Source organism: Kryptolebias marmoratus, linkage group LG15 (genome assembly GCF_001649575.2).
Source record: "Kryptolebias marmoratus isolate JLee-2015 linkage group LG15, ASM164957v2, whole genome shotgun sequence".
NCBI classification, from domain to species: domain Eukaryota; kingdom Metazoa; phylum Chordata; class Actinopteri; order Cyprinodontiformes; family Rivulidae; genus Kryptolebias; species Kryptolebias marmoratus.
Genome location: NC_051444.1, coordinates 1,771,629 through 1,781,113, shown reverse-complemented (window position 1 = coordinate 1,781,113; position 9,485 = coordinate 1,771,629). Strand labels below are relative to the sequence as shown.

At 44.4% G+C, this 9,485-nt stretch overlaps 1 long non-coding RNA gene across 1 annotated transcript; it reads left to right on the top strand.

The window, feature by feature from the left end:
* Positions 1-488: 488 nt before the first annotated feature.
* On the top strand, positions 489-6,579 carry LOC119617723. The gene is made up of 3 exons (XR_005234116.1): positions 489-1,090; positions 1,260-1,352; positions 4,399-6,579. It is a non-coding gene; the product is annotated as an uncharacterized LOC119617723 (long non-coding RNA).
* The last annotated feature ends 2,906 nt before the right edge of the window (positions 6,580-9,485 follow it).

Sequence of the window (9,485 nt, the reverse complement as noted above, 5' to 3'; positions counted from 1 at the left end):
GTGAAGATGAAGATGAAGAGTTTGGAGGTAGTCCTCCTCACTTTGTACCACAGCATGATGCTGCCACCACCATGCCTGACAGCTGGTTCAGTGTTCTCAGGTCTGAAAGCTTCACCTGGACTTGTCCAAACGTCCTTCTTGTCTCAGTCTTTGTCTCGTATGACCATCAGACTGTCCTCCTGGAGACATTTGTCTCGTCCATGTGGACAGCTGCAGGTTTCAGTCCAGTTGGGAGGTTTTGGAGCTTCTTTCTTGATCCTCTCAGTCCATGGTGATGGAGAACTGTCTTCACTGTGGACAGGGACACCAGTGTTCCAGTTCATGGCAGGATTGAGTCTTGGTGGTTTCTGAACATCTGATCCAGTTTTCTTCCATCTGAGGGGACAGATGAGTGTTGGTCAGTCCGATGAGTGAAACTACCAGCTGCAGTCAATCATGATCACCAAGACACTCTTCAGAAGCCTGGTCTTCTTCAGTACCACCTCTAACTGTAAATGTTCAGACTGACTGAGTCTAACTGTCCATTAATCCGTTTAAAATGTTTTTATTTAAAACACGTCAGTTTGGCTTTAAGGTTTGGTTTTTTTCTTGAAACAGTTTTTGTGTAATCCACCCCGGGAGTCCGCTGACCTCCTAGCTGTGCGAGTTACAGGCTCGCCCTGGTTGTGGAGCGTTACGTAATGAAGCCAGATGTTTCCAATCAGCAGAAACTCTTATCTTCAGCAGCGTATAAACAACTCGGGCCTCAGCGCCTGAAGGAGAACATCCTCCATGTTTTTAAACTTTCTGCATGCTGCTTTGTGATGCTTCCAGAGGTCCGGTTTCCTTTCCCTTTCTTTTTTAGTCAGTTTCTTGTGACGCAGCGGTCCTGGAATGATGAGGTGACTTTCCACCGCGGAGTCGAAGCGAGTGGGCGTGTGAGCTGTTTGCACAGGGAAGAGGCTTGTTCCGAACAGAACCGCTGTTTTCATCTGGTCCGTCTGGAAGCTTGTTATTAAAGTCAACACTGAGCTCCGGCTTCCTGACGGACAGCAAATGAGTCTTTAACGATTAAACCAAACAAAAACCTGAGTTTGTCTGGGATTAAAAGGTCAGTTTGACAGAATAAACTCGTGTGTTTGATGATGAATCTGAAGCTTGGTGTGAAAACGCCCTCCAAGGCTCGGGTGTTTGCTTTAACTCGACATGATTTGTGGTCGTCATCAGAGCTGCTTCCAGGAAAAAACTGAACTCTGTCCTCCATCTTTACTGAAAAACAGAATCCAGCTGAGCAGATTCCTGGTTTCCTGCTCAGGTGGGAGCTTCCCTTCGTCAGACCGACCCCCCAGTGAAGACCTGGAGCCTCCAAACAGGTAAAAACAGGTCAGGGGTTTGAATCTTCATGATTCTCTGACTTCAGACCGGCTGAAGTGGACCGGACCAACAAACCGGTACCTCAACTGCCAGTCAGACAAAAAACCCTTTTCCTAAGAGCTCAACCTGGACTATCCTGTCCCGGTCCTGGTCCAGGTCCAGGAGGACCTCCGTCCTGCAGGTTTTAGATGTTTCTCTGCTTTTCAGCAGGACTTTAAGTTCTACAGAAGCCCGTTAATCCCTCAGATCAGGTGAGTCAGAGCAGAGAAACACCTGAAACCTGCAGGACGGAGGTCCTCCTGGACCAGGACCAGGACCAGGACCGGGACTGGACGCCTGTCCGACCTGCTTCCAGCTCGGTTCTCAGGACCAACCAGCTGAGGTTCTAGTCGAGCTGAACCGAGGCCAATGATTGGCCAACGAGCCTTGTCACTGGATGAGTCATGCTTCAAAACCGCCATTTTCCTCAGCACCAACTTACTTTAACCCGATCATTTTGTAACATAAAACCTTCTCTGGACGAAACAAACCGAGCACCAGACATACCATGACCTCCATGTTGGACGGCGCCAAAAATGACATCAGAGAGGGGCCAAGCGGCCTCGCCCACATCGAGGCGCCACTCAGCTCTGGGGATCGTTTCCTTCGAGTTAATTTCTTTGTTCAAACCAGAATCAGCTTAAAATTAGAAAATAGACAAATTTAGGATTAAAGTCTGTTTTTTATGTGACCTGATGGACTGAAGAGACGGCAGCCATGACGGTAAAACAAGGGAAGTTCTTCAGCTGGAAGGACGCGTCTTCATGTCGACTCAAACATTCAAACATTCAGGAAACGACAAATATTTAGCGCCAACTTTGCGCTGCAGTTTTTCCTGGCAGTAATTTGCATAAATATGAGCAGTTTTTATTTCTCTGAATGTTGTGGAATACCTCATTTAGCTTTGGGCAAACAGGAAGGCGTGGTTTGGTTGGCAGCTGAGTTTAAGGCGCAACTCTCCCTTTGCTTCATGAAATCCAAACCTCCGTCTGCAAAAGGGGCAAACTGTTGACCTGAGACAGAAAATAAAATGTTAAACATTTTAAAGTTGAATTTCTTTTCAGATTTTTGTGTTTTAGGAGCCGAGTCATCATCAGGCAAAGAATCAGAAACTGAAGTTAATAAAATCAACAGAAGTTTAACTAAAAGTATGAAGTTTATTTCTTCTAAAAGTGTCATGTTTTTTTTAAACTCACCAGATTTGATTGTTTTTGACTTAAAACTGAACATTAAGCACATTATCTGCTGGGTTTAGTCGAATCTTAATCCTCCTTCCAAACATTTTTACAAAGCTGCTGATTTCAGGAAACCTCCAGATCCTCTTTTCTCACCGCAGACCAAAACGTCTCCACAACAAACACAAACTTTCACAATAATGTTGTCACTTCTGCAGCCACAGACGTCAGATTTAGATTTCACCAGTTTGAACTTAACGTAACATTTTCTTTACCTGAATGTGTCCTTCAGTGTTTCTGCTGAGTCATGCATCGGTGAGGTGAATTAATGATCTCCAACTCGTCATTTTCTCCTGGCTGTAATCTGCCGGTTGGCTTCAGAGGAGAAGGATTTGTCTAATTACAGCAGCCTGGAAACAAGCAAACACTCAGCGATTCCACCGTGCACACTGTGCACGTTTACAGACTGCAGGACAAAATCTGATCAGAAAGTTTTTATTTTGTCTTTCAAACACAAATAAACTCAGCTCAGATGAAGAAAAACTGAGCTGTTGAAGCTAAAAGAAGCAAAATGCTAAAAACAGAGGAGCGGATGACTAGCTTAATGCTAAAATGAGCAAAAGGCTAACTGAAAGTAATAAAAGGCTAGCCAAAAATGTCCATAAGTTAGCTAAAAGTATCAAGAGGCTAACTAACAGTTAAAGTAGCAGGATGCTAGCTAGCAGGTACAAGTAACAAAATGTTAGTTTAAAACTTCCAAAAGGTTAGCTAAAGCTAAAACTAACAGGTAGCTGAAGTTAAAAGTAGCAGCTAGCTAAAGTTAAAAGTAGCAGCTAGCTAAATAGTTAAAAGTAGCAGCTAGCTAAATAGTTAAAAGTAGCAGCTAGCTAAAGCTAAAACTAACAGGTACCTAAAGTTAAAAGTAGTAGCTAGCTAAAGTTAAAAGTAGCAGCTAGCTAAAGGTAAAAGTAGCAGTGAGCTAAACAGTTAAAATTAGCAGCTATCTAAAGCTAAAACAGCTAGCTAAAGCTAAAAGTAGCAGCTACCTAAAGTTAAAAGTAACAGCTAGCTAAATAGTTAAAAGTAGCAGCTAGCTAAATAGTTAAAAGTAGCAGCTAGCTAAAGTTAAAAGTAGCAGCTAGCTAAACAGTTAAAAGTAGCAGCTAGCTAAAGCTAAAACTAACAGGTACCTAAAGTTAAAAGTAGCAGCTAGCTAAAGTTAAAAGTAGTAGCTAGCTAAAGTTAAAAGTAGCATCTAGCTAAAGGTAAAAGTAGCAGAGAGCTAAACAGTTAAAATTAGCAGCTATCTAAAGCTAAAACTAACAGCTAGCTAAAGCTAAAAGTAGCAGCTAGCTAAAGGTAAAAGTAGCAGTGAGCTAAAAGTAGAAGAAAGAGGAGAACAGTTTTTGAAGGAATTGAAGCTCTCTGTGTATTTATATAACAACAATATTTGTAAATAAAGTTAAATATTTTGAAAAGACCAAAAAAGCAAAAGTCCCAGCAGCTGTCAGCTGAACGAGCCAAAGGTTTTGATGTAAGATTGATTAGCTGTGGCAGCCATCTTGAAACAGGCTGTAGATTCAGTGATTACTTTATCTGTTCTGTAGACATAAATAAAAATAAAAAACTGTTGTTCCTCGAAGGAATGGAAAGATTCTTTTAAGCCTCAATTTAGGAGTTAAAACCTGCGAGGAAAATAAAAGTGCAGAAGTTCAAACCCCGGACAGTTGGACAGTCGGACAGTCGGAGGACACGGGGTCAGTTGAGCAACGCAGATGAAACCTGTCAGCATTTTTCAGCGTTTCGTGATGAGAAACATGTTTCTGCACAGGATGTGAAGAACGTTTGTCGGTGACACATCAGACGACGCTCCGGAGGAGACGAGCACGTCGTTGTCGCTCCAAACCAGAGACGCCATAACATGGAGTTGCCGTGGAAACCAGGGAGGGTGGAGCCGGCGGGGGCCCTGAGTCACTCAGGACTCGCACCCTCTGATGTTTCAGATGTTCTGTCAGTTCTACCTGGAGAACCAAAGTTAACAAACTGAAGCTAAAAGAACCTGCTTCTTGTCTTTGAATCCATCCTGAAGGTTCTGCTGAAATGTGCTGAAGAAGCCAAAACCGCAAAGCTAAAAGTAGCAAAATGGCTAGCTAAAACCTAACAGTAGAAAAACACTAGCTAAGTGCTAAAAGTAGTAAAATGCTAACTCAAAGTTAAAGTAACAGAAAGCTGGCTAACAACAAAAACAGGCCCATAAAAGTTAAAAGAAGCAAAAGGCTAGCTAAACCTAAACATAGTAAATAGCTAAATAAAACCTAAACGTAGCTTAAATGCTAAAAGAAAAAAAAGGCTAGCTATAAGTTAAAAGGACCATAAAGCGGCTAGTAAAAAAGCAGCAATGTGCTAAGTAAAAGCTAAAAGTAGTAAATGGCTAGCTTAAATTGAAAAGTAACAAAAAGCTTGATAAGTGCTAAAAGTAAAAAAGTCTTACTGAAATGTAAAAATAACAGAAATCTGGCTAACAGTAGAAAAAGGCTAGTTAAAAACAGTAACATGCTAGCTAAAAGTTAAAAGTAGCAAAGGGCTAGCTAAAACTGAAAAGTAACAAAAAGCTAGCTAAATGCTAAAAGTAGTGAAATGTTAACTCAAAGTTAAAGTAACAGAAAGCTGGCTAACAAGCAGAAAAGGGCTAGCTAAAAGCTTATAGCAGCAAAATGTGAGCTAAAAGCTAATAGTTGCAAAAGCTAGCTGGAAGCTTAAAGTTGCTGAACAATAGCTAAAAGCATACAAAGACAAAAACAGAGCTGGTAGCTGAAGCAGATTTAATGTTTTTGAAGGAATCGATGAGAATTGTGTAATTCAACGGGGGAAACATTTTAAAATGTATAAACATCATAAACAGCACCCATTCTCTGAATAAGCTGAAGGTTTTAATCTATAAAAGGCTAAAGTAGCACAAAGTTTGCAGGAGAGGTGTGAGTGTGCCCGGTTCCCCCCTGACGTCAGCGCCTCCTGAACAAGGAGCGCACCTGTTTCCTTTCTGCGGTTGGACAACATGAACCAGAGGAGCTGCTTTCTTACCAGCCAGGTCATTTCCCAGACGGAGTTCCTGGTTTTTCAAACATGGCCGACGGGAAAAGCAGAGTCTGCGTCTTGTTTACCGACCGCAGGGCAGAAATAGCGGCGTTGTTAGCGCTGCTAAATGAGCTTCGCAGACAGACACAGAATTTGGAAGCGGTGTGAAAACGTCTGGCAGGACGACTGAAACAAAATGTTTGATGAAACACAGACGCGTCACATTAGTGACTCCCCGATCCGGACTCCGGTGGAGGGGTGATGCTTTTCACACCCTGAGGGGAACGCGGAGGATCGGTCGACCCGGTCCGGCTGAGCCACGCCGAGCAGGAAGTCCTCCTCAGGTCCAGGAGGAGGACAGAGACTGGGTCCGGGTGGACGGGGTGGACAGGAAGCTGTTCAAACAAATAAAACAAGTCACCATTAACTGTGTGAACGATGACTCAGCACTTTCTCCTTCTGCTGATTTTAAGCCGTTTTAATCAAAACCTTCGGCTCGTTCAGCTGACGGCTGCTGGGACCTTTTTTATAACTTTAAAATTATTTTATTTTACTTACAGATATTTTCGCCGTAGAAACACACAGAGATCAAATCAGTTCTTTTAAAAACTAAACTGTCTTTAAAACCTGCCTCGGCTGCTGGCTCTGCTACTTTTAGCTTTTAACTAGCCTTTTGCTAGATTTAGCTTTTCGCTAGCCATTTCCTACTATCAGCTTTAAGATGTTTTCTTTTTGTTACTTTTAGCTAACGTTGTTTCTTTTAGTCTCATCCTCAGTTTTAGCTCAGAGAAGACATCCTTCTCCTTCTGATTCAGGATCGCTGCTTCAAGCAATAAAGATAAAAGTAGAAGAAGACGAGCTAAAAGGAGCACTAGTACTAGCCAGAAGCTAAAGTAGCAAAAGGCTAGCTAAAAGCTAAAAGCAGCGGAAGGAGACAAACAGATCAGAGTTTCTGAAGGAATTAAAGACATCTCTGTGTGTTTCTATGGGAAAAATATTTATAAATAAAGTTAAATATTTTGAGAGACATGAAAGTTATAAACACCAAAAGTCACAGCATCCATCAGCTGAACGAGCCGAAGGTTTAGCTGTATGAATGGCTAAAATAACACAGAGAAACTAAAAACGCTGACTCAGCTTTCAGACAGTTGAACGGAGGCAACTTCTGCCCTCTCTGACTCTGGTTTTAACACCCCGGCTCAGGGTGACATCAGCAGAACCAGGCCGGGCTCAGCCGGCCCGCCGAGCCTGACTCAGAGCCGGAGGGTGGGGGTGGAGCCTGAGTCACGGATCACACCTGCAGCTTTCAGGACGGAGAGGAAAGAACCTCCATCAACACAAGATCTGCTGGGATGACTCTCAGCTACGACCATCCCAAAGTGTACGTCTTCCTCTACCAATTCAAGATGGCCGCCACAACCAATTGAAAGCACAATAAAGGCCACAACTCATTTGAATGCGGCGCTGGCCGACCTCTAACTCTGCAGCCGTGAAACCAGAGAACGTCAAACCTCACAGCTGGACACCGCATGGATCCCGGGATGATCCCTATTGATTTCAAGGTCACAGGGTCAAAGGTCACAACCACAGGCAAACCCTTTGTGAGAAACTCTGTGCTCCAACTCCCGACATGTATTCAGGACGGTTGTTTGAGGGAATTCATGCTTTGGATTCTGATAACTGACAGGTTTCTGACGAGGTATTTTGTACCTCCGGTGGTACTCTGGTGGTACTCCGGTGGTACTATGATGGTACTATAATGGTACTATGATGGTACTCCGGTGGTACTATGATGGTACTATGATGGTACAGTGGTACTCTGGTGGTACTCCGGTGGTACCATGATGGTACAGTGGTACTCTGGTGGTACTCTGGTGGTACTCCGGTGGTACTCTGGTGGTACTCCTGTTTCAGATACTGAAGTAAAACTTGGATGGTAGTACCTGAGAGTCGTTCCCAACACAGACTCCTGTTGGTTTGACCAGATCCTCGTCCGAGGTTAATCTCGTGAGGATCATCATCCCCGTTTCTTCTCCTTCCTCTCCACAACCTGCTTCGGTTCCGTGCGGTTCTCCTCGGAACGTTTGTCACAGAACCAACTCTGAGGGAAACACCGGAGCGTTTTACTGGTTGTTCCACGGGCCGACAGACGCAGGGCAGCGCGTTCCTCTGCTCGGACAGGACCGGTTTACCGGAACACACATTTCGTCATCGTCTGACAGGAACGTTCTGTCGGAAAAGTTTTCAGAACAGAGCTGTGGCAGAACGGCTCCCGCTCCTGTGGACAAACATCATTTCATTACTTCCCAGCAGACATGACTCCAGGAAGAAGTTTCCAAGAAGCCGGACTCTGCAAGCGGCGTTCCGAGCTCCATAAAAACTACGTCCTGGAAACAGAATCGTCCCTAAAATCAAAGCAGAGCCGTTCGGCTTCAGACGCTCCTGCTTCAGGGATTTCTTGTGCCAATAAATCACATTTTCAGACATTTTTTACAACCGAGAAGAAAAAAAAAAAGACCTTTATCCTTCATGTCTGCTGCTGTGAAAGGTGCAGTTGTGTGTGTTTGTCTGTTAGTGAAATACCTCAGGAACCAGAGGACAGATTTAATGAAACTCGTTCTGCCTGCATCTACAACTCATTAACCTTTGGAGTCAATCTCATTCAAGATGGCCGCCACAGCTAATCAACAATAGCAAAGACAAAATCAGCTGTAAGTCAGGCGGTGTTGCATGCGTGGGACTAAAATTTGGTGTTCTTGGAAAACTTTCTTCAGGAACCTGAACATCATCGGGAAATTTTTATTTCCATGGAATTCTATGATCTGGAAATCTGGAAGAGCAAATAGCAGCAGCAGCTAGCTGTAGCACTTCTGGCAGACACAGATTTCATTCGGACAGCTGACGGAGGTGTGAAGGTTTATAACTGCTACGTCAGCTAGCTGTTAGCTGTTAGCGCTGCCCGAGGTTAGGAGCTACCTGCAGCAGGTAAGACGCTGATCGTTCCTAACGTCTCCCGTCCTTTAAAGGTCTGACAGACGAGGCTCATCCCTCCTCCTGTTACATAAACACACCTCCTCCTCCCGTCCAGCTGTCAACATCTGGACCTGCCTGCAGTTGACTTCATTCAGGGTGGAGATCCAAACCTCAGGATCGTCTCGATGCGTCCATCTGTTAGGAATGCAGCGAACTGTCTGCAGAAAAACAAACAGGCCGCCGCTTTACTTTCTGTGGATTTGCTTCGGATTAACATCAGTTCATAAATAATCTGATAAACTTCCAGACTGATTCCTACGACGACAGCTCCCCTCTTTGAGTTTCTTTAAATAAAAAGAGTCAGCCTCCTTTTCTCTCTCGCCCCGCGGCGTTTGACCGAGCTCAATGTGGTGGGCCTTTAATTAACGAGATAAAAACAAACATTAATGGAATCAAAGAGGTAACGGTCAGGACCTGTGGCCTTAAAGTTGCATCCTGAAAACCTGCTGGTGGACACCCACCGGAGCGGAGGCCTTTAGTTGTTGGTCACCCTGAAAGCAGCTGATTGGTACAGAACGGCCAGAAGGACCGTGACCTCTGCAGCTGTGGAGGCAAAAACTTTATTAGGTGTTAGGAATTCAGAAACGCCAAGGAGAGGGACTTTTGGTTGGCCTTCAGGAGGTTCTGGCAAACTGTTTGGTCCCTCAGGAAGGGAAAGTTGTCCCAGTCCTTGGCCATCCTTGGTTGTCCTTGGCTGTCCTTGGCCCTCGTTGGCCCTCCTTGGCTGTCCTTGGCTGTCCTTGGCTGTCCTTGGCCGTCCTTGGCTGTCCTTGGCTGTCCTTGTCCCTCCTTGGCTGTCCTTGGCTGTCC